We start from the raw sequence: 12,580 nt of genomic DNA, 5'->3' as shown, positions 1-12,580 counted from the left end.
AGGCCTCACAGCCTGGAATATGTTATGTCACAGAGCAATATAAAGTACTCTAACTTTTCACTTTACAATGAAATTTTGTATAGAACATTAAAGCTTAAACCATACACTTATGACAGCTTTTTCCTGCATAAATAAAACCGCTAGAATTCTGACATCCCCCCTTGCAGGAAAATGATGGCAGATGATTAGCGATCTCCGTAGTTGTTATATTTCTCCGGAAGAAAAAAAATAAAAAATCTATAATCAAAATTAAAAGTAATGCAATCTTTCATTCATGCAAAACCTTGCTCATTAAGTAACGTTTTCTGCTGTGTTGCCAGCCTGACAATAAACTCAATAGTAAAATTAATATCTTCTCCAATAAACATATTTTGCTGGTCTAGATATGGCTATAGTCTTTGTATATGACATATGTATGGATTCACCCTTGAATTTGTAGTTTCTATCACTGTGGTAGCTTGTGTAGATATGTAGGAAAATTCTAGGCAATATTTGTCACCCATTAAAACATGTGGTAAAACTTAAAGTTCAAAATGTATAAACAGGAATTATACCGTTCATGTGGCCCCTAGGTTCTTTTGAACACAATACATTCAACATTTTATTGTTAGCTTACAACAGGTTAATTAGTTAGTTGGTTAGTATTATGTATTAATACAGTTAATTACACCTTTCTTATACCACAAGGTTTCTTTCACAAATGGTATGTAATAAAATAAAGTATGTGTAGTTTACCAGCAGAATCCCCTAAAATATCATCTTTCTATTTAAATATAGATATCATATCAAAATGTAGGCATGGAAAAGTTATTTAGCAATTCAAATTGCAAGCTAACTAGTTGCAGTAGCTGTTTTCAAATATAGTCTCAATAAAACATATATATTAACATCTCATTGTTGAAGTTGCTTCTCCACTTCACGTTTCCAATATTATGGAGTGATTCTCTCTCTTGGATTTATCAGGATCTTTACTGTTGAATTAAAAGTCTCTTGAAACTTATGTTGTAGACTGTCAGCATTCTTGTATGTAAATCTTGGCATGTTTATCTTCTCAAAAAGTCAAATGTGATAGATTATCTTGTAGATTAAGTTTGATATATGGTTGTTTTATTGTTAAGTACAGTCTCTTCTCACGGCAATATTTAATGTAGTTACACGCTTGATCCTGGATATGTCATGTGTAGATCTTCTCTCTGATGGAAGTAATTCTCCGCACTAATCATTCATTAGTATTGGAATCAATAGTCATTCAGAATTTTCTTTTCTGGAAACTTCTTTAACAGGTATCATATGGTTCATATAGCTTTCAGTGAAGTATCTGTAAATCTTGTATGCAGTAAGGATCCCCCCTTGTGCCGCTTTATAGCAATCTAGTACCAGTCCAATGTTTTACTAGCAGTGAAGTCTGCCACTTTAACGCATTATTGACAGTTCAGGTTGTTTAGAACATTTCATCTGTAATATTATCAAATAGTTTCGCAAATAACTCTGTTTTCTGAGTTGACTATGGCTAGTCATCTTGCATCTTTAAATCTAGTGTATAAGACAGTCTTTGCATATCATGGCACTTGAAGGCATTTCACTCTCTTAGTTTCTTCAGTACTTTTCTTGAATATATACGGATTATATATTTAATTGATATTTGAGCTGTTCTTGTCAAATCATGTAGCGGGTGCTCCTCTAATTATGGTGCATCTTCCTTTTCCACCATCAGGCAATAACTTGTATGCTAGAACCAGTCATAGGGCAATTTCATTTGTCCCAGGATGCTTTCTTGGAACTTGAAAAGGATGAGTAACAACGGTCATCTACAAGTTGTATTATTAAACGGAACGTTGTATTATTTTCATTATCAGTCGGGTTGCAATTTAGTACAGTTTCATTCACTATGCAGAGCTGTGTGCAGATTTACGATAGTCCCTTGCTGAACATATCTTTTCACCATTTAGGATATTTTCATCTCTCTTGGGATGCAAACAAATGTTAAACTGTCCTTTATTCTGGTGAATTGGATTTTCTCTTTTAATTGTCCATGTATTGCATATTTGAACATTTCTGAAGAATATTTTCTTTAACTTCATGTGAACAGCACAGTGGTGTAGGGGTTAGTGCTCTCGCCTTGCAGTGCTGGGTCTGAGAGGAGTTTGTATGTGCTCTCTGTGTCTGTGTGGGTTTCCTCCGGACACTCTGGTTTCCAACTCTTCTAATAGTACTGGAATGTCTTGGTTGGGCATCTTCTTCAAGGATAAAGGCTGTATGAGCAAATCCAGCAGTCACTCTTGTTCAGGCGCTGGGCATACTGTTGATGCATCAAGTTCAATTTATTTTGAAGTCTTCCTTGTAGTTGCAAAGTTCAGCTTTTTGTAGTCATCAAATGTATCAGGTACAGCAAACCCCATTGTATGGGTTTTTTTGCGGATAATTGATATTGTCCTCAGCACCTTTGAGAAAAAATAAAAAGGAAGAGGAGAGAAGGGGAAAACACAAAAAGTAATATGCAACATTCTGGTGAATTTTCAGCATAAAAAAAAAACTAAACTAACTACGACTACTACCTTCCCACTTGTGGTTCAAAAAGAAAAATATTATTGATGCTATATGGTGCTGGGTGCATTCTTACTAGTTTGCTCTAGTGTTCAAACTTATAACATCAGGTTCCTTCTCTTCTTGCTTATGTCTTTTCTGAAGTTCATCTTAGTTTGTCTTTTAAAAATCGAAGTAGTATTATCCATTTTCTGTAAATGTTGAGATATTTCTTCTCTTTAAAAACTGTTCATGTTCTTCTTCTGAAAATAAAAAAAACTTTCACCTTTAAGCTGTGTATTAAATCCATTGATAGCATATCATACATGTCTTCATTGGTTGCTTCATGTGTGTCGTGGCTTTTATCATCGCTTGATATCAGTAAGTCCTTGTCTATGTACAAAAACATTTTCTCTTGTTATCTGTTCATCACTTTAGTAAACTGTTGTCCTCAGTGTTACACTTCTTGAATAGAGTATTCATCTTGAAACTGTTCTTCTTGAACTTCGTCAGTGAATTACCTAAGGCATGGATTTTTCTTCCAGTCTCTTGGTGTACATAACTTCTTTTCTCCTTTATATATTTAAAAGTCTTCATCAATCTAGGCTTCATTCTTCACATTAGGCCTTTAATCATCTTGTACATGTAATGTAGTTTAGTGCAGTCTTCCATAGTACCAGCTTAATTGCTGTGTGTCATTATTGTGAACAGTTATCTCCTTGTTTCTCCTGTAGTATGGCTTTCTTCCTGTAACTTCTCATAAGTCTTTATTGCATCTGCTTCTATATCTGTAGCATGTCAGTATATCGCTGCATAGGTAGAAAAATCTATATCTTCCACATTTTCTTCATATACGGAATCAAAAATAGAATATCTATGTATATTTATCAGTCTTTTTCAAAAACTTTACATTGGCTGTCTTCTTCTAAAACTGGGTGATCTTGACATCTTAGTCTTGATATCTTGATATGATGTAACAGTCTCTATTGTAGTTTCAAATGTCCATCAATGTCTTCTTTCACTCATCTTCTGGTATTTTCTATATCAAAAATCTTGTCCTCTTCTAGTTCATCAGATTTTTCTGTAAAAACTGAATATCTCCATCTTGTAATGCTCTCTCTTCACCCACCTGATAATCTCATTTATCTTTTAACCTGATGTATTCTTCTGTCTGGTCTTCTTTTCTTGTATTCCTTCAGGCCCACTTTTCTCTTAGTTTTGTCTCGATCTTCTCTCAGCTGGTGCGTCAACCAGTGGTTGGAGTTGTTAAAGAAGTAAAAGTACGGCTTAGTCCTCACACTTCTCTGGTTACTCCAGTTCCAATTGTTTCTTCTTCAGCTGTTTTCAGATCAGAGCTTCTTATAACATAGCCTCATCAAATGGCTTGTCTTCATGTTGATGTCTTTGCATAGTCTTCTAGCATGTAGCTTTCATCGCTTTATCTTAGCGGGTTTCTTCTGGGTGCCTGCAAGGAATGCTTGTTTGGAGTCTTCTTTGGTTCAGACAAAGGAGATTATCTTGTGAGACTTCCAAGCTTCAATAGCAACATTTTCAATTCTTCTTTAGTGAAACCTTCTTAGTATAATGTAGTCACAAAAATAGTCTCTTGATGCTTCTTAACCACTTGAGGACTCAGCCTTTACCCCCCCTTAAGGACCAGCGCTGTTTTTTCCATTCAGACCACTGCAGCTTTAACGGTTTATTGCTCGGTCATACAACCTACCACCTAAATGAATTTTGGCTCCTTTTCTTCTCACTAATACAGCTTTCTTTTGATGCTATTTGATTGCTGCTGCGAGTTTTACTTTTTATTATATTCATCAAAAAAGACATGAATTTTGGCAAAAAAATGATTTTTTTAACTTTCTGTGCTGACATTTTTCAAATAAAGTAAAATTTCTGTATACATGCAGCGCGAAAAATGTGGACAAACATGTTTTTGATGAAAAAAAACCCATTCAGTGTATATTTATTGGTTTGGGTAAAAGTTATAGCGTTTACAAACTATGGTGCAAAAAGTGAATTTTCCCATTTTTAAGCATCTCTGACTTTCCTGACTACCTGTCATGTTTCATGAGGTGCTAAAATTCCAGGATAGTATAAATACCCCACAAATAACCCCATTTTGGAAAGAAGACATCCCAAAGTATTCACTGAGAGGCATAGTGAGTTCATAGAAGATTTTATTTTTTGTCACAAGTTAGCGGAAAATGACAGTTTGTCACAAAAAAAAAAAAAAAAAAGGTTTCCATTTCTGCTAACTTGTAACAAAAAAAAAATGAAATCTGCCATGGACTCAACATGCCCCTCAATGAATACCTTGAAGTGTCTATTTTTCAAAATGGGGTCATTTATGGGGTGTGTTTACTGTCCTGGCATTTTGGGGGGTGCGGAATTGTAAGCACCCCTGTAAAGCCTAAAAGTAGTCATTGCACTGTGGGCCTCTTAGCGCAGTTTGGCTGCAAAAAAAGTGTCACACATATGGTATCGCCATACTCGGGAGAAGTAGTACAATGTGTTTTGGGGTGTATTTTTACACATACCCATGCTGGGTGGGAGAAATATCTCTGCAAATGACAATTTTTTGATTTTTTTTACACACAATTGTCCATTTACAGAGTTATTTCTCCCACTCAGCATGGGTATGTATAAAAATACACCCCAAAACACATTGTACTACTTCTCCTGAGTACGGCGATACCACATGTGTGGCACTTTTTTGCACCCTAACTGCGCTAAGGGGCCCAAAGTCCAATGAGTACCTTTAGGATTTCACAGGTCATTTTGAGAAATTTGGTTTCAAGACTACTCCTCACGGTTTAGGGCCCCTAAAATGCCAGGGCAGTATAGGAACCCCACAAATGACCCCATTTTACAAAGAAGACACCCCAAGGTACTCAATTAGGAGTATGGTGAGTTCATAGAAGATTTTACTTTTTGTCACAAGTTAGCGGAAAATGATTGTTATTGGGTTTTTTTTTACCAAGTGTCATTTTCCGCTAACTTGTGACAAAAAATAAAATCTTCTATGAACTCACCATACTCCTAACGGAATACCTTGGGATGTCCTCTTTGTAAAATGGGGTCATTTGTGGGGTTCCTATACTGCTCTGGCATTTTAGGGGCCCTAAACCGTGAGGAGTAGTCTTGAAACCAAATTTCTCAAAATGACCTGTGAAATGCTAACGGTACTCATTGGACTCTGGGCCCCTTAGCGCAGTTAGGGTGCAAAAAAGTGCCACACATGTGGTATCGCTGTACTCGGGAGAAGTAGTACAATGTGTTTTTGGGGTGTATTTTTACACATACCCATATTGGGTGGGAGAAATATCTCTGTAAATGGACAATTGTGTGTAAAGAAATCAAAAAATTGTCATTTACAGAGATATTTCTCCCACCCAATATGGGTATGTGTAAAAATACACCCCAAAACACATTGTACTACTTCTCCCGAGTACGGCGATACCACATGTGTGGCCCTTTTTTGCACCCTAACTGCGCTAAGGGGCCCAGAGTCCAATGAGTACCTTTAGCATTTCACAGGTCATTTTGAAACATTTGGTTTCAAGACTACTCCTCACGGTTTAGGGCCCCTAAAATGCCAGAGCAGTATAGGAATCCCACAAATGACCCCATTTTAGAAAGAAGACACCCCAAGGTACTCAATTAGGAGTATGGTGAGTTCATAGAAGATTTAGCTTTTTGTCACAAGTTTTGTCATGTTTTGATTACCTAAGTCACAATATTATTGTTTATAAATTCTTAATTACCTTATCTTGTGGGAATTAACGTCATTTGGAGTGCTTGACATTTTGTTTAGGTCATTTCTGACGCACGTAATTAAAAATGGACGTCAACAGCCATCTTGTCTGTTGGCTGACCCAGACATGGAGACTAAACAATGTCATTCATGACGCATTTCTGATAAAGTGTTCCCTGTTAATTATGTTGGAATGTCTTGGTACTTCCCCAGACATGAGATTGGTCAGGTTGACACTGTAACCAGACCTGTGAAAGCCTTCAGCAATTTAAGGCTTATTGAAACATACAGGGCTTCTAATATATTTATTTAAATATAAAGCTTATTATATAATTCTTAAAACAATTAATCAAAATGGGGTCATTTGTGGGGTTCCTATACTGCTCTGGCATTTTAGGGGCCCTAAACCGTGAGGAGTAGTCTTGAAACCAAATTTCTCAAAATGACCTGTGAAATGCTAACGGTACTCATTGGACTCTGGGCCCCTTAGCGCAGTTAGGGTGCAAAAAAGTGCCACACATGTGGTATTGCCGTACTCGGGAGAAGTAGTACAATGTGTTTTGGGGTGTATTTTTACACATACCCATATTGGGTGGGAGAAATATCTCTGTAAATGGACAAATGTGTGTAAAAAAAATCAAAAAATTGTCATTTACAGAGTGATTTCTTCTACCCATCATGGGTATGTGTAAAAATACACCCTAAAACACATTGGTCTACTTCTCCCGGGTACGGCGATAGCACGTGTGGCACTTTTTTGCAGCCTAACTGCGCTAAGGGGCCCAACCTGCAATGACTACCTTTGGGCTTTACAGGGGTGCTCACAATTTAGCCCCCCCCCCACATGACAGGACAGTTAACAAACCCCACAAATGACCCCATTTTAAAAATAAGACACCACAAAGTATTCCATGAGGGGCATGGTGAGTTTATAAAAAAAATTATTTTTTGTCACAAGTTAGCAGAAAAGGATACTTTGTGAAAAAAAACAAAAAACAACAATTTATGCTAACTTGTGACAAAAAACAAAATCTTCTATGAACTCACCATGCACCTCATGGAATACTTTGGGGTGTCCTCTTTCCAAAATGGGGTCATTTGTGGGGTCTGTCCTGGCATTTTAGGGCCTCTGCAATCATTACATGTATGGCCAGTATTTCTGCTATACTCCTTATATTGGGCATACAGGTAGTGCATTCTGGGCTGAAAGGAAAAATGAACGGCAAACATCCCTTCATTCGCATCAATCAATGTGGATGAACAAATATCTGCCAAAAAATGTGAAACAAAAAGAAAAGAAAGAGGGACATAGGAGCTGCCACCCCAAAAATCCAAACCCACCAGCTCGTATGCCCAGGCAATCCTGATTTATTCATCCACATTGATCGATGTGAATGGAGAAATCATTGCTTGAGTTCTTTTTTGATACAAAGTGCTTGCCAAAGCATATGAATCCCCAACACCACACCTTGGCCCATATGCCTCGGCAAACGTATCTTTTTTACTGTGGAGGAGAAATCTCGTCCTACAGCGCTGCATGCACTGATTTTGTGTAACCTGACAGAAGCGCAATGCTTCTGTCAGGATGCACCATCAGTGCTGCAGCTGATTGGTCGGTCGGTCTGGATAGAAAAAAGAGAGAAGAAAAACGAAAAAAACAAAACAAAAAGGAGGGGAAGGCGTCCGCCTGGACATAGGAGCTGCCACCCCAAAAATCCAAACCCACCAGCTCGTATGCCCAGGCAATCCTGATTTATTCATCCACATTGATCGATGTGAATGGAGAAATCATTGCTTGAGTTCTTTTTTGATACAAAGTGCTTGCCAAAGCATATGAATCCCCAACACCACACCTTGGCCCATATGCCTCGGCAAACGTATCTTTTTTACTGTGGAGGAGAAATCTCGTCCTACAGCGCTGCATGCACTGATTTTGTGTAACCTGACAGAAGCGCAATGCTTCTGTCAGGATGCACCATCAGTGCTGCAGCTGATTGGTCGGTCGGTCGGTCGGTCTGGATAGAAAAAAGAGAAAAGAAAAACGAAAAAAACAAAACAAAAAGGAGGGGAAGGCGTCCGCCTGGACATAGGAGCTGCCACCCCAAAAATCCAAACCCACCAGCTCGTATGCCCAGGCAATCCTGATTTATTCATCCACATTGATCGATGTGAATGGAGAAATCATTGCTTGAGTTCTTTTTTGATACAAAGTGCTTGCCAAAGCATATGAATCCCCAACACCACACCTTGGCCCATATGCCTCGGCAAACGTATCTTTTTTACTGTGGAGGAGAAATCTCGTCCTACAGCGCTGCATGCACCGATTTTGTGTAACCTGACAGAAGCGCAATGCTTCTGTCAGGATGCATCATCAGTGCTGCAGCTGATTGGTCGGTTGGAAAGAAAGAAAGAAGAAGAAAAAAAAAAAAAAAAAAAAGCAAGCAAGCAGCAAAGCACTTCAATAACATTAACTTTTTAAACTTTATTAAATATGTTCAAACCAAACAATAACATTGGTAACCAAATATTAACTTTTTTGCTTACCTGTTTTTTTTTTGTTTTTTTTACCTGCGAGCTGAGGATAAACTTCTCCTCCCCCATGGGTCAATGTGCAAAGTGCAAATCGCACAGATATGTGGCGAAGTACATTATGCATTCTGTCCCAAGTGAAAGGAGAGGTTTCTGGCAGGCCAGTGTATTTGGATCTCTCAAAACCTGATGTTTGGGTTCACACTGCATACTGGCCTATCCGGTCGGTCGAGCCCGCCGCACCGTCTCGCCCAAAATAGATCTTCAGGGAATACCACAAGAGTAGCATTCGGCCTAGTAATTAACTGCGTCGCCGTAGACTAACATGACTTCCGGGCCGACCCAAATTGCCGCAGAAGCCACGCAGTAACGTAGGCATGCACTAGCGTTAAGTCAAGCACTTCCGGCGTAGGGGGGGACCGCAAAGTGTGACTTTTGCTAGGCAATTTGCCCTAACGCATCGCGCCAGTGTGAAATAGCACTGAGAGACCCTTGTGTGCCTACTGCTGTGTCTGTAGTTCCCTAGGTTCTAAAAGTGTGCCTTCTCGTGGTACCTCTCATAACACTCCCCTAGGCATAGGCCAGGCTGGTCAGGACAGCGGGGACAGTAAACGGGGGTGTCACGCCTTATTCCAGCCTTGCTGCAGACACGACATCTTTTTCTGGGGTTGCGTTGAGTTGGGGTACTGGGAATCGGGTAGGCGTAATGCCTTCCATGCAGCCGGCTAGTTGCATTTGGGGGTTGGGCTCTGTCACCTTCTGGATAGAGGAGTGCCGAAACAATGTCTTCCTGGAATTGAAGGAAAGATCCAGTTCTCCCAGCCTTACTGTAGAGAACAAAGCTGTTGTACATCGCCAATTGAATTAAATACACAGACACTTTCTTATACCAGCGTCTGGTTTTCCGGGAAATTAAATAGGGCCCTAACATCTGGTCATTGAAGTCCACCCCTCCCATGTTGGCATTATAGCTGTGGATGGCGAGGGGCTTTTCAATGACCTCTGTTGCCCGTGTAATTTGTACTGTCGTGTCTGTGTGAATGGTAGACAGAAGGTAAACGTCCCTCTTGTCCTTCCATTTCACCGAGAGCAAGTCATCGGTACACAAGGCGGCCCTCTCCCCCCGTTGAAGTCTGGTGTTAACGAGCTGTTGGGGGAAGCCCCGGCGACTAGGCCGCACGGTGCCACAGCATCGGATTCCTTCTAACTTTAAGTGCTGAAAGAGGGCCACACTTGTGTAAAAGTTGTCCACATAAAGATGGTACCCCTTCTGGAACAAGGGTGACACCAAGTCCCACACAATCTTTCCACTGCTCCCCAGGTAGTCAGGACATCCGACCGGCTCCAATTTTGAGTCTTTTCCCTCATAGACCCTAAAACGAGATGTATAGCCTGTGGCCCTATCACAGAGCTTATACAGTTTCACCCCATACCGGGCGCGCTTGCTTGGGATGTACTGTTTGATGCCAAGGCGCCCGGTAAAATGTACGAGGGACTCATCTACACAGATGTTCTGTTCAGGGGTATAAGCATCTGCAAATGTGGATGACAGGTGGTCTATGAGGGGCCGAATTTTGTGGAGCCGGTCATAAGCTGGGTGGTCTCTTTCATGACAGGTGTCGTTGTCATTGAAATGCAGGAAGCGCAGGATGATCTCAAATCGCGTCCTGGACATGGCAGCAGAGAACACGGGCATGTTATGTATTTGGCGTGTAGACCAATAAGAGCGCAATACATTTTTTTTAGTAATACCCATGTTGAGGAGAAGGCCCAAAAAAATTTTAAGTTCGGAAACTTGGAGTGGTTTCCACCGAAAAGGCTGGGCGTGGCAGCTTTTCGGATGGGTGGTTATAAATTGTGTGGCATATAGGTTGGTCTCAGCCACAATTAAGTCAAGGAGATCCTGGGTGAGGAACAGTTCAAAAAAGTCTAGGGCCGATCCTAGTTCAACTGTCTCCACCTGGACTCCAGACTGGGCGGTGAAAGGGGGCAGTATGGGTGCGGCGGGATCAGGGGAATGCCAATCAGGGTTTGCCAGCACCTCTGGAAAACCAATGGGAGTACGGGCCCGTCTACTTGGTGGCTGCGGATCGGATCTTAATTCACGTACCACCGAACCAGTTTCTACTTCCAGGATGGTGTCCGCCACTTCATCAGGGTCTTCTGCGGAAGTACTGGTGTTGATAGGCCCAGGAGATGCTGCGCTGCTGGTGCATGCCTCACCAAGAAAAATCAGATCAGCGCCACTCTGCTGCCCTTGAGACTGATCTTCCGCCACCTGCAGTCCAGTGACATGGGGTGTGGTACGCCTGGCTCTAGCCGGGACCTCAACCTCGTCATCGGAACTATCGGTCTGAGAGCCACTGCTGTCTACAGGATCGTACTCTGAACCCGAAGATTCGTCGAATAAGTCGACCCAATCATCCTCATCCGACTGGTCCATGTACCTGTAGATGTCTTCATTGGAAAACCTCTTTTTTGCCATGGTGGCCTGCTAAATTTAGGAGGTATTCCTCTGAGACTACCCAGGAAAAGAGCACCTACCTAGCGAAAGGGAGTACTTGAGAGGTAGAAAGCTGTGGTCACTGAGTTTAGATAAAAAAAATCAAAACTGATGTTTACAGTGCCACAGCTTGTGTACAGTGTTTTTTGCAGTGATCAGAAAAAAGAAATTTCTGTCACTGCGGTGGGGCGGGCTGAACGCAGTGCAGGCGAACGATCAGGTCTGATCGGGCAAACACTGCGTTTTTTTGTGGATCCTAGAGACCCTAATATAGATCTGACTGTGATCACTAATAATCACTTACAGATACTATATAGTACCAATGCTGATTAGCGACAGTGATGACGCTAATTAGTGACTGTGGTGCAGTGGGCTGAGCACTAACTGACACTAACAACCCTTTTGCTTAGCTAACTGGCCTAACTGTTTGTTACCACTAGTGATACTAAAAAAGTTTTTAGATCACTAGGATAGTGATAGTGATGGTGATGGTGAGGGGGGGGGGGGGGGGGGGTTGGGGATCAGAGAGCAATCACAAATAATCAAAAACAATCACGAGACAATTACAACACAATTACAGCAATCGGCGCAATCAAAGCCAATCACGGACCAATTGAATCCAATAACGTGACAATCAAAAACCAATTACGTGACAATTGAAGCCAATCACACGACAATCGATGCTAATCACAGGGCAAAACAGCCAATCAGTGGGCAATTGGCACAATCAAAACCAATTACGGGCAATTGAAGCCAATCACGCGACAATCGAAGCCCAATTACGTGACAATCGAAGCCAATCACACGACAATCGATGCCAATCACAGTGCAATTGAGACAATTGTAGCCAAACAAAGCACAATCAAGCCTTACAGACAGGAGATAAGATACACAATGGCAGGGGGGAGAATATACGCAATCAATGAACTAGGACGGTGTGGGGAGGATCGGAAGGGGTGGGGGGTGATCAGATACCCCTAAGGGGTAGTTGGGGGTCTAATCTGATGGATAGGAGTGACAGGTGGTGATAGATGGGTTATTGACGGGTGATAAGTGGGTGTTTACAGGGAAAAACAGATGTAAACAATGGACTGCTGATGTGATCAGGGGGGGGTGTCTCGGAGGGATCTGAAAGGGTGGGTGGGTGATCAGAAGCCCCTAATGGGCAGTTGGGGGTCTGATCTGATGGGGGGCAGTGGCAGGTGGTGACAAGGGATGATTGACAGGTGACGGATAGGTGATTGACAGCTGATCAGCGGGCAATT

Source organism: Hyperolius riggenbachi, chromosome 3 (assembly GCF_040937935.1).
Source record: "Hyperolius riggenbachi isolate aHypRig1 chromosome 3, aHypRig1.pri, whole genome shotgun sequence".
Taxonomy (NCBI): domain Eukaryota; kingdom Metazoa; phylum Chordata; class Amphibia; order Anura; family Hyperoliidae; genus Hyperolius; species Hyperolius riggenbachi.
Note: the sequence above shows the minus strand (reverse complement) of the source record.